The sequence below is a fragment of the Pristiophorus japonicus genome, unplaced genomic scaffold, assembly GCF_044704955.1.
Source record: "Pristiophorus japonicus isolate sPriJap1 unplaced genomic scaffold, sPriJap1.hap1 HAP1_SCAFFOLD_33, whole genome shotgun sequence".
NCBI lineage: Eukaryota > Metazoa > Chordata > Chondrichthyes > Pristiophoridae > Pristiophorus > Pristiophorus japonicus.
This window is the reverse complement of record NW_027253106.1, coordinates 9,017,423-9,037,506: the sequence shown is the minus strand read 5'-3', so window position 1 is coordinate 9,037,506 and position 20,084 is coordinate 9,017,423. Positions and strand designations below refer to the sequence as shown.

Below are 20,084 nucleotides of genomic sequence, written 5' to 3'. Positions count from 1 at the left end.
TCACTGCCTGTTTATACTTAAAGGAACAGTGCAGTTTATCTCGGAGTTTCGGGGGACTTCACGAACCGACCTCCCATTAACAGTTGTTCCCTTCTGTACTGTGCAGTGATTGAAAAGCTGCCGATTTCAGTGACTTGCGCCTTTCCAAAATGTCACACTCATTTTGATGATCCATTTGACTTGAATTTGGAAAGACTTCAGAATTGTGCAGTGTGACGAAAGTTTCGTTTGAAGCTCGAGTAAAATGTGTTTCAAAATACTATTTCTAACCCTACCCCCATCCCCCAAATTTTAGAACACTCTGCAATATTGACTGGGAAGTTCCCAAGTTCGTTCCTTGATCTGTGCTGTTAGTTGATCTCTGCCACGGCAGCAGTTCAGGGGTTATAATTGTCCTCGGTACCAGTGGGCTAAATATGATTAAAAATTAGCCAGTGCCCCTGCTCTTGATACCGATCCAATGACCTCAACTGGGTAATCACCTCAACTAGGAAGTGTGTGGTTGTAATTTGAGGGCAGGACTGGACTCGACTCTGATTCCTAATACAGTGGTAATGTGAATCCTGTAATTAAAGTAACAACGCTTCTCGGCCTTTTGGCTAAGATCAAGTGTAGTACCGTTTCTGACCAGCCACCATGACCCCAGGGTGGTTCCTCCCTGGTCAGGAAGGTAGATGCTTGCATTTTCGGAAACAGGAGGTGGGTGGGGAGGTTTGACCCATCCACCTCCACGGAGGTGTGTGGGGGACCTGACCCATCCACCTCCATGGCACGAACCTGGTATTGCAGTACTTCCAGGAACGGTGCAGTGGCTCTAGGCCTTTTGGCTAAGAGCATTGGCGCAGAGTGATCCTTGGCATGTGCAAGGTGAGCTCTGGCGTTTGTGATTTGACAAAGAATTGGAACGATTGGCTACGAATTTAAAAAAAAAACGTTTGGAACTTCAATTTGCAGGTTATTAGAAGGTGAGGGTCGACAGCTGGGAAACTGAAACCAAACATCACGGCAAGATTTGAGAGATTCGCCTGATTGATCAGGATCAACCTGTCATCAGCCTTTGGAAAAACACCAATCACAGCGGTGAGAAACGGGACACATGTTCTATGTGTGGATGCACCTTCAACCAATCGTCTCGCCTTTGAGACTCGTGTGGCCACCTGACTCAACACTGTGAATGTAGGGACAGTGGGAATGGATGCAGATGCTCGTTGGGTGGAAAGACATCAGGGAGAGACCGTTTACCAGCTGAATGTGGAAAGTGATTCAGTCTTTCATCTCACCAACTGACATTTGAGGACTTAGATAACAGACTTTCTCCTGTGAATATAGAGCTGGGTTACTGGGCCGTGATATTTTTACTTGTTCATCTTCTTGACTGTAAACCTTTGCCAATTACTTGATGTGAAGGGTTTACTTGTACATTTTTCTTTAAATACATTTACTGAGTGGATTCAAATTTAAATTGAAACCATATTTGCACGATTCTCTATTCACACATCGAAGGTGAGAGAGATGCTGTCAGGAACGCGCTAAGTCCTGGAGCAGAAACGGATTTACAGACTGTGTTTTGTGTTTAGTGATCCCATGCGTGATAGCTGTCTCTACTCTGGACACCAAGGCAAAGAGCGGCACTCTGGAAGGTATAAGGAACTGAGACTTCTCCCTGAGAGTAACCAAAGGCATGAGAACTGAAACAATCTCGAGATAGAAAGGAGAAAAGGACCAACATATAACAGGACATCAATTAGTCTCCTCTTATCATGGATATTTCAAATATCGAAACATTGTATTACTTGAAATATCAAAGTATTAAACTCCATCCCAGTTTTCGGGGTTAGTAATATCAGCAGAAACAAATCCCAACTGACAGAACGAACACGATTCAGTCAGGATGCGTTTAACAGCAGTAATAACAGTAGAACATTACTTCTGCAGTCACTTGTGAACACGCAATTCAGATGACTGAGTGAATCCCTTTCCACACTTCCCCAGTGTGAACTCGCTGGAGTTTCAGCAGGTTGGATGACTGAGTGAACCCCTGCCCACACAGAGAGCAGGTGAACCGCCTCTCGTCGGTGTGACTGTGACAATAAATCTCTAGATCAGACGGGGAACTGAATCCCTTCTCACAGTCTCCACATTCCCACGGTTTATCCATGATGCAGGTGCCCTTGTGTCTCCCAGGTTGGATGATCAGTTGAAGTTTTGGCCACACACAGAACACGTGTAGTATCTCCCTGCAGTGAATGGTGCAATATTTTTTCAGCTGTGTATCTGATTGAAGCTCTTTCCACAGTCAGTGCACTGGAACACTCTCACTCGGATGTGTGTGTGCTTCACCAGTCACACTGATGTCTGAAATATTTTCCCATAGACATGTTGTGGAAAAATATTTGCGAGACTGTATAATATATAAAGAGAGGTTTATTAAATCGGAGACAAAGCTTTTTGAGAAGTGTTAGAGACCCCTGTCTCTAACCAGCTTCTCAATTTGTTATCTCCAGTGAGGTTCTTTTATCTTACAAATTACGTCACTTTACATCACATGTTTTGGAACTAGTCCTTAAGTCTAATCATCGCATTACAAGGTTTACAAAGCTTTTCATACAATTACTGTCCAAGGCTGGGCTCTTGATATAATCCATCCTCGCATTGTGACAGGGCATTATAAACAAGTGCAGGATTTTTAGCAACGGTATAGACAAACATACCGCCAATTATCTCTCCAGTCGTTGATTATCTAACTTTCCTATCTCCATAACGCAAGGCCAGCATACCTTGAAGTCTAACTGTTTTTTTTTATATAAAGGATAATGCATCAGTATTGTCCCTTACAAAATTCATCAAAGGGGAAAATAAAAATAAATGTTTGGTCCCGTATACTAGTCAATTATATGTCCAAAAATCCGCTCCAACAATATTCCCCCTTTTCGTCCAAAGGATGTTAACGAAATCCAGATGACCACAATGATAGTAGCATGGTGTCATATATTCGTCCTTTGAGGTATGTTACTTCCCTGATGTTCCGTATGTCCACCTTGCCTGTAGCTCCAGGCTACCCTTCAAAGATAGTGGTCGGTGTCATCGTCGTCTGTTTCTTCATCCTTGGTGTCTTCAAGTATTTCCATCAGGTGTGCTTCTTCTTCGGCGATTACACTGGATACTGGCATCATTCATGCCATCATAACTTTACAGCAGATATTAAAACACTCTATAATCAGACAGCAAGTAATTATTATTACAACCAGAATAATTACTCCATGCATAAGATAGGACCCACAGGATTCCCCTAACAGCCAGTCAAACCAGCCAGATCCTCCTGCTGTCGTGGATAACGTCTTTACGTCCCTTCTTATGTGATCAGCGAGGTTCGTTATGTTTTCTGAATTATCGGGAATGTAAGTGCAACATTCAGCTCCAATTAAGGCACATGTGCCCCCACTTTGTGCTCGTATATAATCTAGGGCCATTCGATTCTGGAGTACCATTGTGCGTATGGCTACCATTTCAGCCGTTATGCCCTCCATTGCTTCAGCAGGGTTGTTAACTATATGTTCCAGTACCCTCTCTAGGTTACATAATTCATCTATGGTGCGCCCTATCCCGAATGTGAGCATCATGCCCCCAAATAACCTCTCTACCGGGTTAAGAGCTCGTCTTAGTCGACCTGGTGTCTGTACTTCTGCTAAAGTACGTACCCGTCTGACAAAAGGGGACCACCGATCCCAAATAACAGCACCCCCTTCAGTCCTGTGGCAACCAGGGGTAGGCCTTATGCCCGCACACAAATAAATGCCATTGTATGCTGTTAGATTCGATCCCAATCTCTCTCTCAGCCCCGTCACCACCTACACTTAGGGTCCCAGTTCTGACCACTTGTCTGATTCGTCAAATCCTCTATTTCCAAGAACCCCTGGTTTGTTGTTTCGCTGGCTGTTATGTTCCACATGGTGAGGTTAAAGTATCCTGCTACAAAACCTGTTTCCTCACCAGTCAGGGTACTAGTGAAACAAATGACAGCAGTGGGCCTTCCAACTCCTGAGGTGTTGGTCAAAACCAGGAATGGTGGACGTACCGACCTATTGTATTCCGGCTGGTACCATCCGTCAATGCATCGAAAAGGTAACACCCCGATCTCCACGTTTCTTTATCCCTTCTCTGGTTCCAAGGTGTAATTTACTTCCCCTGTATCGTTTTGTCGCATTACCCACTCCATTCCGAGATGTTAAGTGAGATTGACCTCAAAGGGATGCCTCCTTTGCTATGTATGGGGAAGTGTGAACATACCCAGAAACTGGAAAAGTTCTCATTTTGCGCATAAACATAAGACATGTACAAAAAGTTATTCACGGCTAACTCTCGTTTCGGTCGAGCTAGCAGGCCGGATCGCAATATATAGTTTCATCTTATTACTCTATAATTAACAAATAGTCAAAGGCAAAATGGCCGTATGGCTTTGAAGAATCTCTCGCTGTCAATCTGTAAATCGACAAACAACAACAACTAATACGTGTGATAAACGGCTGGTTCAAAAACCTTAAGCTGGGTCCGATGTTTCCATTGTCGTTCCCTTTAACATCGATGCAGGCACAAGTTTCTCTGCTGATTATAACCTCATACGGTCCTATTCATTTTTGGGGCAAACTCCGGTTTTCCCGGGAGGACCCTTACCATAACGCGACTTCCCGCCACCGGGACTTCAGGGAGCTTTGTAAGCTCTGCTTCCGCGTATCTTTCTTCCTGATTGATCCTAACTAATTTACACATCCCTTTTAATTGAGTACTTATTTCCAAGCCATACCGTTTTATTTTGTCTTTTAATGGGCCGACATCGGCCCCCCCTGTTATGATGTTCTCTGGTAATTGCATCCTGTCATTAGTTCATAAGGGGTTAATCCGGTTGTCCGGTTTGTCGTGGTTCTTAACTTCATCAATATAACGGGTAATACTTCTGTCCACGTTTTTGCTGACGTTTTCATGGCCTTTGCCAGGGAGTTCTTAAGGTTATGGTTCATGCGATGTACCATCCCAGAACTCTGCGGGTGGTAGGGGATGTAGAATTTTTGTTTTATGCCCATCAGCTGTCATATTGTTTTTTCAATTTTTTTTTTCCGGTGAAGTGGGTGCCTTGTTCAGAATATCCTTGCCAGTGTTGAGGCAGTGCAATCACGTGTGGGGAATGATTCCACCCACCGGGTAAATTGATCTATAATCACTAGGCAATAACTTTTTCCATGGGATGGGGGCAAAGGACCTGTGTAATCAATTTGTACGTGTTCCCATGGCCCTCGTGGACGGGGCTGGTATCCCATTTTAATTTTAATGGGCCTGCCTGGATTATATTGTGCGCACGTAACACATCGATGGCAATATTTGGCGATATCTCTCCCGATCCCTTTCCTCTACCAATCTCTTCCAAGACACCCGGACATGGCCTCTCGTCCTGAATGAGACAAGCCATGATACAACTCCAGTAAGGTATTCTGTATGCATTCAGGCGCCATTACCTTGTCGTTTCGTCTCCAAACGTTATCATTCCCTTGCGTTGCGCCTTGCTTTGTCCACATACCTATTTCCTCCTCAGAAGTGTCCTGGTGTAGTTTCTCAATACTGATCTGTTCGTCCCGGGTCCCAGCGGCACTGACTGGGGCTTCCTCACACTCTTCCTGCTCGAATGCCTTCTGTGCAGCTACGTCTGCAGCCTTATTTCCCTGGTGACTCAGCCAATCTGGATTGTTTCGGTCCGGTTCCCTCCTATGGGCTTTAATTTTAATAACCGCTACCTGTTTTGGTTTATTACTGGCTGCTAAATGAGCTTCTATTCTCAGCTGATGCTTTATGGGATGTCCGCTAGTTGTGATAAAACCCCTTCTCCCTCATGCTGTCATATAATCGTGTACTACCCTGAATGCATATCTACTGTCCGTATAGATATTAACAATCTTATTTTCCGATAATTCCAGTGCCCGGGTGTGGGCTACCAGTTCCGCCACTTGAGCTGACGACGCCCCATTAATTCTCCATGATTTAACTGTCTCTAGATCCTGGTTAACTACGGCCTATCCGGTATGAGGTAGTCCCTCTACGTATTTTCGTGAGCCGTCCACAAACAAGGTTTGTTATGCGGTTTGAAGGGGGGCGTCATTTATTCTATCCTCTTCCATATCCTCACATACCTCTTCACAAAAGTGGGGTTCCCCTTTACTCATCATTCCTTCTGCGGGGTTGTTTCCGACATCGCTAATTATGGTACCGCTTTGTTGGGTGTGAAGAGGACTGCTTCCCACTTTGCCCGTCTCAAATTAGATACGCTTCTCAGTTTTCCTGTGTTTAACATTTCTACCAATGTGTGTTTAGTGTGGAGAATGATGTTTCCAGTCATCACCACAGTCTCGCTTAATTTTTACCGCCCAAGCTGCGCAATCTAGCGCGGCTATACATCTGGATAACCCAGTAGCACCGAGCTTTTGGTGGTAGAGTAATAGGCTATAGCTCTCCTTTTATCCCCGTGATCTTGGGTGAGCACGGCCATATAGAACCCACCGACATTGTTACAGTGGATGTGGAAATCCTTACCCATGTCAGGCAGTCCCAATCCAGGTGCGGTGACGAGTTCTGATTTGAGTTTACTATACGCCTGTTCTTGTTCAAGACCCCACTCTATGAGATCAAGGGCCGGTTTCCCCTCTTTCACTGATCTTTGTATTGGATCAGCAATTTTTGCAAAATCAAGGATAAAGTTTCGGCTGGAATTAAAGAGGCCCAGTACAATCCTCACCCGCCTTCCCGTTAGTGGTCTAGGCATGTCCTTGTCAGCCTTTTTCCTATCCGAGGGCATTTCTTTCAGCCCCTTTGAAAGGCAGTACCCTAAGTACAGGGCCTGGGATTTCCCTACCCGGGCCTTTTTGGGGTTAACCTTAAGGCCCGCCGTTTACAGAGCCCTTTATACTAAGTATAGGTTTGCCTGATGTCTTTCCTTGGTTTCTGAGGCTATTAATACGCAGTCGACATATTGTAAAATAATATTTCTTGCCGGTACTTCTATTTGTTTTAGTATATCCCTTATGACTCGATGGAATATGGCAGGACTGTTATGGAATCCTTGCAGTAATCGGGTCCAAGTATATTGTTTATCCTCCACCGTGAAGGGAAATTTTTCTTGTGATTCTAGGTCGAGGGGAAGGGCCCGAAAACCATTGGCTATGTCTAGGACTGAAAAGATCTTATTTTCAGGGGATAATCCATTAAGGATTGTGGAGGGGCTGGCCACTATCGGGTGTAATTTGGGGGTGACCTTGTTAAGGGCAGTGTAGTCGATTGTGAGTCTATAACTCCCATCTGGTTTCCCTACCGGCCATGTTGGGGAGTTAGTGGTGCTAACTGTTTCTTTTACGATACCCTTTTCCACTAGCCCTTTTACTATTTCTACAACCGCTGTTCTAGCTTCAGGTCTAATAGGGTATTGTCGGTGTGCTTTATGAGATGGTCCAGGGAATTTAATAGGGTCCATCTTCGCCTTCCAGTGTCTAATTCTGTCTGTGCCCAGACCCCGGGCACATAGGCACATATGCCTCCATACCCTCCAGTCCCGAAAAGCCAGTCAGTTTTTGTGGCTGTAGCTACACCTATACTTTCCACATGGTGGGCTATCTGTCCTAAACCTCCCTTACTGCCATCCGCCTTTGGCCATGTCAGTTTCCCCTTGCCGCAATCAATCAGGGGCTTAAATTCCCTCATTACATCATTCCCCAATAGTGTTCCCTCACGAATCTTGCATACGTAAAATCTCATGGGTATATATAAGTTATCAATTTCCACCAATTGGGTGGTGCTCAGGTAGGCCAGTGTGGGCCGTCCATCTATTCAGTTTATCAGAGCCTTCTTGTCGGTGACGGGAAGGGGCATATTGGTAATGGATATTGAGGCTCCCGTGTCCACTAGCCTTTCACACTGTCGGCCCCCTACTGGTGCAGACACATATTTCCTTCCCTCCTTTTCACTTTGTACAGGGGCTGCCGGACATCACCGGGTGGCTTTGTACGCCTGCCACTTCTGGTATTCTTGTGCTGAAGGGTCCTTGCCTTATTAGGATAGTCATTTTTACCATAGCATGTCGCTTCCAGGTGTCCTTTCTTACCACAATACGTACATTGCTTTTCACTGCCTTTCTCTTTGCATTCCCTGGTAAAATGGTGCGGTTTTCCACAATTATGGCAAGTCCCCCTTTTCTGCCCTCCTCCTGTTCCCGTGGCAGAGATCTTTTCCTGCTTTATCTTTGTCTGAGATTTTTCATCCCCCCCATCCCTGGACGCCACTAGCCCACTCGACCAGTTCATCATAATCCTGGGTTACAATTACTCCCATTTTTATAATGGTCTGGTGTGCAGCGGATAGTCCATCCTTGAATGCCTGAATAAATGTTCGGTCACCGCGGCCTGGGTTTCCCTGTCCAGAGCATTCTTGATATATGTGGAACAATCGTTCCCCATACTCTGAGGCTCCTTCCCCATTTTGCTGTTTGGTTGTAGTAATTTTACCCCAATTAGTAGGGGCATTGCCTAAAACTCGTTGGATCTCGGTTTTAAAAGGGCCAAAGGCTGCCTGTTGACCATCTACTTCGGTGGTTAAAGGTACCGCGTGTGTCCAACGACCCCTGAAAAGTCGACATTGGCTGCTACCGCGGCTCCTCCGGCCACTACTCACCACTGATCTGCCGGGCAAGCCGCTCGGACTAGTTGGTGGATATCTCTGAGGTGTAGTTGGTGGCCCACCCAAACTGTATCCAGCTCTGCCCAAAATTTAATATTCGCACATCGGGGCTGTAATTTACCCATGGAAGCCATTATCTGCTGTCTTTCGCCGGGGGTAAAGGGCTTATAGGTCGCAGTGGGATTTACGGCCGTCCCCCCTCTCGTTACCGGCGCCACCGGGAGGGTTTCTAAATCTTCCTGACCCTGGGCGGTTGCTTCGCATTGATAATTCTCGTAAGGGGGCAGCGATCCCCCCCATTGAGATCGATCCTGGATCTGTTGTTCCAGCGCCAGGCATTTCTTTTCCCACTCTAAATTTTTCCTTTTTGCCTGGTTTAATTGTTTACTTTTTTCATCCATTTTCTCTTTAACCCCCTTAACCTGTTCAATTAGTCCACCTAACAGATGCAACAATAATACTCCGGCTTTTTTAGTTTTATCTTTCTTTTGTTTAACTGTCCAACTTCGCTGTTGGTCTAACGTCTGGGATACATCCCAACCGTACTTTTGCATTTTATTGATTAAGACCTGTCGATCGGTCTTATAGGAATTAGTTAACGACCCGGGCGGCCCGTGTTTTACATTCCCTTCCATACCTTCCATCTTTGCCAGTCTAGGACGTTTCCCTTTGTTCCTGTAATACTCACGCCCACGACTACTCTGTGGGGACTCTTTGTCTTCACAACAAAGCTAGCGTGTTTCCTTTCACCAGAGTTTTTCGGCTGTAGGTTGGAGTGATCAGTTCCCTTCCGCACCAACCTTATTTACCAAAGGGAAAAATCAAACTGTTAGTCAGCCTCTTCCCGCTGTCTACTTACTCGTATCTTATACACTATCCCGTCGTGCCTGTACACCTCTCTTTTCAGTCTCTAACACCAGATTCCAGATACTGTCTTAAGTGATCACGTCTGATCGGACAGTATCCTGTCGTGACGCCATTTTTTTGTGGAAAAATATTTCCGAGACTGTATAATATATAAAGAGAGGTTTATTAAATCGGTGACAAAGCTTTGGGAGAAGTGTTAAAGACCTCTCTTTGAACCAGCTTCTCAATTTGGTATCTCCAGTGAGGTTCTTTTATCTTACAAATTACGTCACTTAACATCACATGCCCTATCATCGCATTACAAGGTTTACAAAGCTTTTCCTCCCAGGCTGAGGTTTTTTGATATAAATCAGCCTGCATTGTGACAGAGCATTATAAACAAGGGCAGACTATTTGGCACCGGTATAGACAAACATCCCACTTTATTATCTCTCCAGTCATTCATTATCACACTTTCCTATCTCCATAACTCAAGGCCAGCATACCTTAATGTCTAACTGTGTTTTTTATATAAAGCATATTGCATCAGTATTGTCCCTTACAAAATTCATTAAAGGGGAAAATAAAACAAACGTTTGGTCCCATATACTAGTCAAGTATATGTCCAAAAATACGCTCCAACATCCATTAGAAAGGGTTCCATTATTTTTCTATCTAATTATACCCCTTGACCACCGAGCTGATTAGTGAGACAAGCAGGGAGTGCAATTTATTTACCGCCTAAAGTGATTCAGCCTATCCCGCTTTCTACTGCGTAATACAGTGACATAAAATTGTACTGTCTTTCTCGGATTGGTCTTTGTCTGTTTAAAATGGTTGTGCTGTCAGTACTGCTTCACTCGGTGTGTGTTTAAAAATGCACCGTGCTATCTGCAGTGGTAATGTGCTTAAATCTTTGGATGTGGAATTTAATGGAATTGTTCCCGAGTAGGTTAGAGCCCTACTCGTAGTGTATCAGTAGGTGTAGGCATTTGCTCGTAATCCGCTCTGATTGGAGTTCATTTGAGCTGAAATTCTTCTGAATTATTTTGCTGTAACTTTTAGGCCACCTGTTACGTCTCACTCCCCCAATCATCCACTCGTGTGAGTCCAGAGGATTGGGACATTTTTAAAATCCAACCAAGAACTACTAAAAATATGATTAAAAGTGGATAGATTATGAATGTTAACTTACACGAAATATAAAATTAGATAGTAAGAGTTTCTACAGATGTATAAAAAGGAAAAGAGTGGCTAAAGTAAATGTTGGTCTCCTGGAGGATGAGAATGGGGATTTAATAATGGAGAACAGGGAAATGGCAGAGACTTTGAACAAATATTTTGTATCGGTTCTCACGGTAGAAGTGACAAAAAACATCCCAAGAGTGGATTATCCATGGGCTATAGGGAGGGAGGCACTTAATACTATCATTATCACGAATGAAGTAATGAGAGGTAAAATAATGGGACTAAAAGCGGACAAGTCCCCTGAATCTGATGGCTTATATCCTAGGGTCTTAAGAGAAAAGGCAGCAGAGATACTGGATGGTTTGGTTGTAATCTACCAAAATTCCCTCGATTCTGGGTTCGTCCCAGCGGATTGGAATACCACAAAAGTAAAGCCCCTATTTAATTAAAGAGGCAGACGCAAAGCAGGAAACTATAAACCAGTTAGACTAACATCTGTCGTTGGGAAAAAGCTGAAGTCCATTATTAAGGAAGCAGTAGCAGGACATTTGATAAAACATGATTGAATCAAGCAGAGTCAACATGATTTTATGAAAGGGAAGTCATGTTTGACAAATATCCTGCGAATCTTTGACGATATATCGAGCAGAGTGGGTAAGGGGGAACAAGTGGATGTGGTGCATTTGGATTTCCATAAGGCATTCGATAAAATGCCACATAACGGATTACTGCACAAGATAAACGCTCATGGGGTTGGCGGTAATAGAAACATAGAAACATAGAAAATAGGTGCAGGAGCAGGCCATTCAGCCCTTCTAGCCTGCACCGCCATTCAATGAGTTCATGGCTGAACATGAAACTTCAGTACCCCCTTCCTGCTTTCTCGCCATGACCCTTGATTCCCCGAGTAGTAAGGACTTCATCTAACTCCCTTTTGAATATATTTAGTGAATTGGCCTCAACTACTTTCTGTGGTAGAGAATTCCACAGGTTCACCACTCTCTGGGTGAAGAAGTTTCTCCTCATCTCGGTCCTAAATGGCTTACCCCTTATCCTCAGACTGTGACCCCTGGTTCTGGACTTCCCCAACATTGGGAACATTCTTTCTGCATCTAACCTGTCTAAACCCGTCAGAATTTTAAACGTTTCTATGAGGTCCCCTCTCATTCTTCTGAACTCCAGTGAATACAAGCCCAATTGATCCAATCTTTCTTGATAGGTCAGTCCCGCCATCCCGGGAATCAGTCTGGTGAACCTTCGCTGCACTCCCTCAATAGCAAGAATGTCCTTCCTCAAGTTAGGAGACCAAAACTGTACACAATACTCCAGGTGTGGCCTCACCAAGGCCCTGTACAACTGTAGCAACACCTCCCTGCCCCTGTATTCAAATCCCCTCGCTATGAAGGCCAACATGCCATTTGCTTTCTTAACCGCCTGCTGTACCTGCATGCCAACCTTATATTAGCATGGATAGAGGATTGGCTTACGAACAGAAATCAGAGAGTCAGGATAAACGGGTCATTTTCCGGATGGGAAACAGTGACTAATGAGGTGCCGCAGAGATTTGTGCTGGGCCCTCAACTATTTAAAATCTATATTAATTACTTGGATGAAGGGACCGAGTGTAATGTAGCCAAGTTTGCTGATGAAACAAAGATGGGTGGGAAAGCAAATCGTGAGCAGCACAAATAAAATCTTCAAAGGGATATAGACAGGCTAAGTGACTGGGCAATAATTAGGCAGATTGATTATAATGTGGGAACATGTGAGGTTATCAACTTTGGCAGAAATAATAGAAAAGCAAATATTGGCCCTGAAATTCTGGCTTCCCCGCGTCTGTACGGAAATGTCGGTTTTCAGTCTGCAAGTTTCTGACTTGCTGGATGGCCGTATCTCTGGAGCAAGGACACTTGCAAGTGGAAATTTCCGAAATGTATTCTTACTAATGTCCTCAAAAAGCTTGCGCCTGAAAAAGCAGGCGCATAGCCGACTTTTACAGGTGCAAGTGTTTTAAAAAAACACAAAAACATATAAAAATAAAGTTATTAAAACATTTTAGAATTAAAAGCCCTCCCCACAACGGTAAGTTTGTTAAAGAAAATGTAAAAAAACGTGAATTTTTTAAAGACATTATTAACTTTAATTTAAATGGAAGTATTGTAATTATTTTTTAAATAAGTGTTTAAGCCGTTTGGGGCAGTGTTTTTATTGTTTCAGGCTCTATCACAATCATAGTAACAGGAGCATAGGATCCTGCGGAACTCCTATTACTATGATATCTCACCTGATTGGCTGCCCAAAGCCATGTGACTCCAGCTCGAGGCAGTGCACACGCTGCGAAGCACAGTCGAAGGAGTCCTCAAGAAAGTCGAACGTGGTCAACAGCTTAATGTAGATGCGTATTTTTTCTCTAAAATTCCATGGGAAGGCCAAAACGGCATTTCATGGCCCACAAATTAACTGGAGAAACGTTGCAACGTGATGCAATAAAGGGAGACCTGGGGGTCCTTATGCATTAAACACAAAAACGTTATTATTCAGTTACAGTAAGTAATCAGGAAGGCATATAGCTTGTTGGTATTGATTGCAAGGGAGATAGAGTATAAAAACAATGAAGTCCTGCTAGAACTGTACAGGCCACCACGTGGAGTACTGCGTATAGTTTTGTTCTCCGTATTTAAGGAAGGTAATACTTGCATTGGAGGCTGCTCAGAGAAGGTTCACGAGGTTCATTCCGGAGATGAGGGCGTTGATTTGCGGATAGGTTTGGTAGGTTGGCCCTATACACATTGGAGTTCTGAAGAATGCGAGGTGATCTGATTGAAACGTATAAGATCGTTAGGGAGCTCGACTACGTGGATGCAGAGAGGATATTTCCACTCATAGGAGAAAATAAAACAAGGGGATATAGTCTTAAAATAATGTGCCGCCGATTTAAAACTGAGATGAGGAAACATTTCATGTCTCAGAGTTTTGTTAAACAATGCCCCAGAGCGCTGTGGAGGCTTGGTCTGAATATATTTAAAGCGGAAATAGAAAGCTTTTTGAGCAATAATTGGGTAAAGGGTTATGGAATGCGGACAGGGAAGTGGAGCTGATTCTATTATCAGATCAGCCATCATCTTATTGAAGAGCCGAGCAGGGCCAAATAGCCTACTCCTGCTCATTTTTCTTATGTTCTTATGTTCCAAACACAACACATCTTCTGGCAACGGCAGTGGGATATGGCTCAATGGATAAGGCGTCTGACTTTGGTGCTAACCAATATCCTGTCGGGGCCGTATAACTCACCGGGTAGTACCTTTTCTATTCTGCTGTGAAACTGTCCCAAAACTGGCCATTTCTGATACTCCCTCACCTGAAGTATTGGAAGGGCTTTTGCTTACAGAAGCTGATTGTAGACTTTGAACTTTGTCGACCTGGATGCTCGGGCCATACAAGTGGTGAACTGGACTTTGTCGCAGGGTATATATGTTTGGATGCAAAAAAAAGGAAACCGAAGGGCAGATCAAATTTTGGCTTCAGACGAGGTGGCCGTGTGGTTAAGTCGATGTACTACTAAACCCTTATACTCTGCACGTGTTGGTTCTGATCCCATTCTCGTAGTTTTTTTGTGGAATGTTTCATGCCTCTGTTTTTTTCATTGTACTTTTACCATGAAGCTCATGTCCAAATTCATCTTTTTCTACCAAGCATGTTGCACTCAACTCATGAAATTTCTCAATTTAATAACCGAGTCTCGATGGCTTTTAGATAAATGTAAATATAAACTTATGAATTTGCTCCATTTTCCCCACATTTTCCGAAATCTCAGAGCTTCACGTGAGCAACGTGAAAACTAATCAACTGAGTAAAGTTAAATGTTTCCCGGTGTATGCGGCGCTGTGTCGACTTGACATCTGACACCCGTGTTCCATTCAGCACGCAGGAACTCGCATGAATTTGGATATATTTAAATTCAGCGTCAATCTCAACATAATCTTGAAAAATCCTCTGCACTATATTTTAGTCAGTGCCCATTCTCTAATGCTGAAGGTAGTAAGGAGCTGGCCTTTGAATTCGTATTATGTGTGCCGAATGCATACAATTATATAGGATATATAGAGCAGGAGCAAGCCATTCGACCCAACCAGTCGATTCCCACCTTTATGGTCCACTGGACATTCTCTCATCAGAATAACACTATATTCTTTTTACGCACATATACTTATCTAACTGTCCCTTAAATGATTATATCCTACTTACTTCAACAAATCCCTGTGATAGTGAGTTCCACATTCTCAATCTCTGATAAATAAGTTTCTTGTGAATTCTTTATTGGATTTGTTGGTAACGATCTTATATTGATACCCTCCAGTGATGGTTCTCCCCACATGTGGAAACTCTCTTTCTGTGCATTTAACCTATCAAACCCTTTCATGTCGAGCAGACCTCTATTAGGACACCCTCAGACTTCTCTTTTCAAGCGAAAAGAGAAGCGGCCTGTTCATCCTTTGCTGATATATATCCTCGCATTTCATGTATACTCCTTGTAAATCCTCTCTTTATCCTCTTCAGTTCCATTATATCAATTTTGTAAATAATATGGCGACCAGATTTGCACACAGTACGCCAAATATGGTCTATCTGTAGAGGATTCTGTAATGACTGGGAATCAAACCGGCGTCGCCAGCCTGTCTGATCAGAGTAAAAGGCTTCATTCGATGAGGTAGTTTATAGCATTCAGGAAGGCATTTTGCTTGCAGAATCTGATTCTACATTTTGAACTTTGTGAATCTGGGTGCAGGGGCAGGACTTTTAAAGTGAGCGGGACATTCTAGCAGAGTATTTCTGGTCGGAGATTAACAGTACCAGATTGAAGAGCTGAGTTGTCTTAGACAGTAGACGGGATGTTCAGGCGATGGCCGCCTAAACCGTTGTGCTCATTTATTGTGGTAAACTTTTGATGCTGATGAATCATCTCAGAATTTGACTGAAACTTACATACAATAGGCATTGGATCCAAATCTCCTTAAAACCACTGGTCTCTGCCCCAGCATTGTTCACGTCTTGTTAAAATGTACACTGACTATTGGAACTCTTCACTTCTTGAATGAAGGTGGAACAGGGATCCGGATGGGAGATGGAACTTTTCCTCACTTCTTCCTTCAGATCATTCTTCTGGAGTGAACTGACAAAGATTTTTTAAGAAATGACATTCAAAGAGAAAAGAGGCTGGAATTATATCCGAACTTTGCTCATCTCTGTTTTAAATGGGTGGCCACTTATTCGAAGATCATGCCCTCTAATTCTAGTCTCTCCCATCAGTGGAAAGATCCTCTCTGCATTCACTTTGTCAAGCTCCCTCATGTCTTATACTCTTCAATATGATCACCTCTCATTCTTTCTGAATTCCAAAGAGTTAAGGCCCGGCCAGCTCAAACTTTCCTCATAAGTCAACCCCCTCATCTCCGGAATCAATCCAGTGATGTTTCTCTGAACTGCCTCCAAAGCAAGTATATCCTTTCATTAATAAGGAAAACAAAACTGCACGCAGTATTCCTAGTGTGGCCTCACCAATAACTTACATAGCTATCGCAAGACTTCCCTGCTTTTATACTCCATCCCCTTTGCAATAAAGGCCAAGATACCATTGGCCTACCTGATCACTTGCTGTACTTGCATACTATCCTTTTGTGTTTCATGCAAGAACCCTCGGGTCCTGCTGTATTGCATCACTTTGCAATCTTTCTCCAATTAAATAATAATTTGCTCTTGCATTTTCTGCAAAAGTGCATGATCTCACACTTTCTAACATTATACTCTATCTGCCAAATATTTGCCCACTCACTTAGCCTGCCTTTGTCCTTTTGCAGGTTTTTTGTGTCCTCCTCACACATTGCTTTTCCTCCCATCGTTGTATCGTCAGCAAACTTGGCTACATTACACTCAGTTCATTCTTCCCTGTCGCTAATATAGATTGTAAACAGTTGCGATCTTCTGATAACATCGCGGAGACAATCGAAGTCAGACACCTTATGCATTAGGCACACGGCCGCTACCGTCGGCACAAAATTTGTTGTTTTTTATATTGAGAGCAAATTTGGGACAAGGGTGATGTCAAGGAGTGGATTTAGGAAAACATGAGCATATTTCGAGTAATGAATAGATGAGCTGCGATATGGATGCGCACGGACATAGGCAATGTCAATGTAGCTTGAAACTCAACAGTTTAACAATTCGGTTATCGCAGCTGAAATCACACTCCTTTTAAAATATACAGGATGATCCGGATAATGAGAAAAGACGTCTTATAGGGGAAATTGATGAAACGGAAATGACAACCATCCAGTTTGAACAGACACCGAATGATCCTGGACGGGAAGCACATCCCTCCTACACAGCGGTCGAATGGCCCTTCATGGACAGCAGTTCCCTTTTAAAAGAATAAAGTGGGATTTCTATCATTCCTAGACAGGCAGGAAGGAGGGAGGGAAGTAAAACCACCCCAGACAAAAAGAAAATTTAAAACATATATATATATATCATAATCAGAAATTAAATAAATTGAAAATTTTATTGCAAAAAATTGAATTTGATTTGATTTAAATAAATAAATAATTGTTTCTTAATCTATATATTTTTGATTGAAAGAAGGCTGTGTGTCAGCATGAACTCCATTGGAAATCCGGGCGTGCAGTCAGTAAATACCCAAACACAGTAAGCCCATGGTGGAAGACAAGCCACGATGGAAGATGTGGGCAACAAAGGCGATCTTTTAAAGTCGCGAGTGCCTTTCTGCTGGACCTGACAGCAGCTGCGTGTGCTGTGAAAGAGGTCAAATGTAATAGTGCCAATGCAGGCAGAGCAGAAAAAGCACATTTATTGTGAAAGTTAAAAAGTAGGGAATGTATATAAATATACGCATATATAAATATTCATACATAAATATATATATATAAACAAAGTCAGTCAGTCAGTCATGTCTTGTCTTGTCTTGATTTGATTTGTATTTGAACATAAGGAGGAAGGAGGTCATCATGTCACACAGCCCATCCGCAAGCTCTCGCTAAAATCGCTATGTTTCTAACTTATGTGATTTGCCTTCTTTCAGATGTCGAATAGCAAAATCCCACAGCAGATTCTTCTCCTGTCAGGCAGTCATCGAATGCGTGTTGAATCAAATCAGTGTGGCTTCAAGTTGCATTTAATGCATTTTTTCTCTCATTACATGGAATGCACAGTAAGGTCGCACAGAACGTTTGCACGCACTCCCTCACTTACACAAACACACCAACAAACTGAAAATCCTGCACCCTCCAAAGGCAGTTTTGAAAATTGAAATTTGAAATCCGGGACAGACAGTAAATCCCATTTAAACACATACATAATGATCCGGTACTGATAGCATACCATTTTGGAGAGACAGAAAATGACCCCGGACAGACCAGCACATCATCTTAAAAGGGATACAGAAACACAATGAACAAAAACAAATAAATCTGTAAAACTCAGCAGGCCGTGAACATTCTGTGGATGAAGATCCAGGGCTCACGTTCAGTCAGATGATCATTCCGATATTTTAAGAAAAATCTAAAGTTTACAGATGTTTTCCACGAAAAAAGCGCCTGGAAAAAAATAGGCAGCGAGGAAGGACAAAAGGGAATGTCTCTGATACAGTGGAGCGCAGGAGGCATTGAATAATAAATGGCACAATGACAAAAGGCATAGTGGGTGGTAAGCGGGCAATAAAGTAACAAAGGATGGACCAGAGGAGGTGTTAGTGGGAACAGCAGAACCATTAGCAGACAATGGGAGCGGTGCTTATGATCCGATACGTTGAACCGAATGGTGAGGCCAGAACACTATAACATGCCTGAAATGTAGGGTTTGAACGACTTTTAATCAGACCAGGCAGCTTGGCCACCCCGGATTGATTTCCTGTACGGTTTAAATTCCAAAGCCAGCTTCTCACATCTTTGTAGCGCCAGAGAAACAGGACGCACCCATATTCAGGGCAGAGTCTGTTTCACTTTGAAGTGGAGATTGACGCCGAATGTATGCTTATCCCAATGGAGGTGAGCTCATGCGTGCAGAAAGGAAGATATACTGATCAAGTATTGGCCGGAACCAAACACGGGTTTAGGTTGTCCAATGAGACACATAGCCGAGTACATCTGAGATACTTTAACGTTACTCAGTTCGGTGAATTTCACTTTGCTCCTGGGAATCTCCAGGAGTTTGGACGCTGTGGGAACAACGGAGCGAAATCAAACGTTTTAATTTGAAACATGTCAGTTTTCTCACATGTAAACCAGCTGAGAAGTATTTTTTTGACTAAAAGTTGGCAGGGCTCGTCCGGGATCTCTTGCATTTCAATTATTTAAATCCCTAAGCAAGAATCATACCTCTAGACCAACGAGCCGTCGACAATGAAGGACGTAGCTCTCATATTCTGACTTTAGTTTGCTATTTGGCCCATCGTGCATTTGCTGAATCTCATAGATCTATCTAATGAGTCCCCCTCTCCATAGTCCTGCTAATGTTTTCCCTTTGATGAATAGATTATTTTTTGAGCCATTACTTTACCAACGAGATGCGTCCTTGTCAGTAAAAGTTGAATTTGGCAATGAGGTTAAATGTGATTGACGAAAGAAAACGAGGGGTCAAATGTTTAACACAATAACGACGAAGCTGAGGGCAGACTGGATCAGCAGTCCATCGCCTGATCCTCTCAGTCACCTCGTCTCCTACTTACTGCAAAGTCAGACATCCAACCCCTACTTTTTGCATTCAAATAGAAATAATGTGCACGAAAGTCTACTTCACCGCTTGTTCTGCCCGTGCAACCAGATCGACAGTGATGAATATGTGCCATTAACTTCTTAAAGCAAACAGCCTTCCTTTACTTCAGGTGAGTGACTGTCCGAGATGGTTGGTTTTGAGGCAGAATCAAAAAAAGAATATAACATTTCACGCGGCGAGTTGGTTGACCGCAGCAGGACTCAAACCTGCAATCTTCTGATAATATCACAGTTACCATCGAAGTCACACTCCTTATCCATTATGCCACGCGGCCGCTGCCATCGGAGGAAAATTTGTTGTTTTTTATATTGGGAGCAAATTTGGGACATGGGTGATGTCAAGGAGTGGATTTCGGAAAACATGAGCATATTTCGAGTAATGAATCGATGCGCTGCGATATGGATGCCCACGGACTCATGCAACGTCAATGTAGCTTGAAACACAACACTTTAACAATTCAGTTATCACAGCTGAAATCACACTCCTTTTAAAATATACAGGATGATTCGGATTATGAGAAAATACATATTCAAGGGGCAATTGATGAACCTGAATTG

The 20,084-nt window shown here is 43.2% G+C and overlaps 2 pseudogenes; one reads left to right on the top strand and one right to left on the bottom strand.

The window, feature by feature from the left end:
• Window positions 1-20,084, bottom strand: part of LOC139249599 (zinc finger protein 70-like) — a 112,023-nt pseudogene that overhangs the window by 51,045 nt on the left and 40,894 nt on the right.
• On the top strand, window positions 580-814 carry LOC139249604 (U2 spliceosomal RNA; annotated as a pseudogene).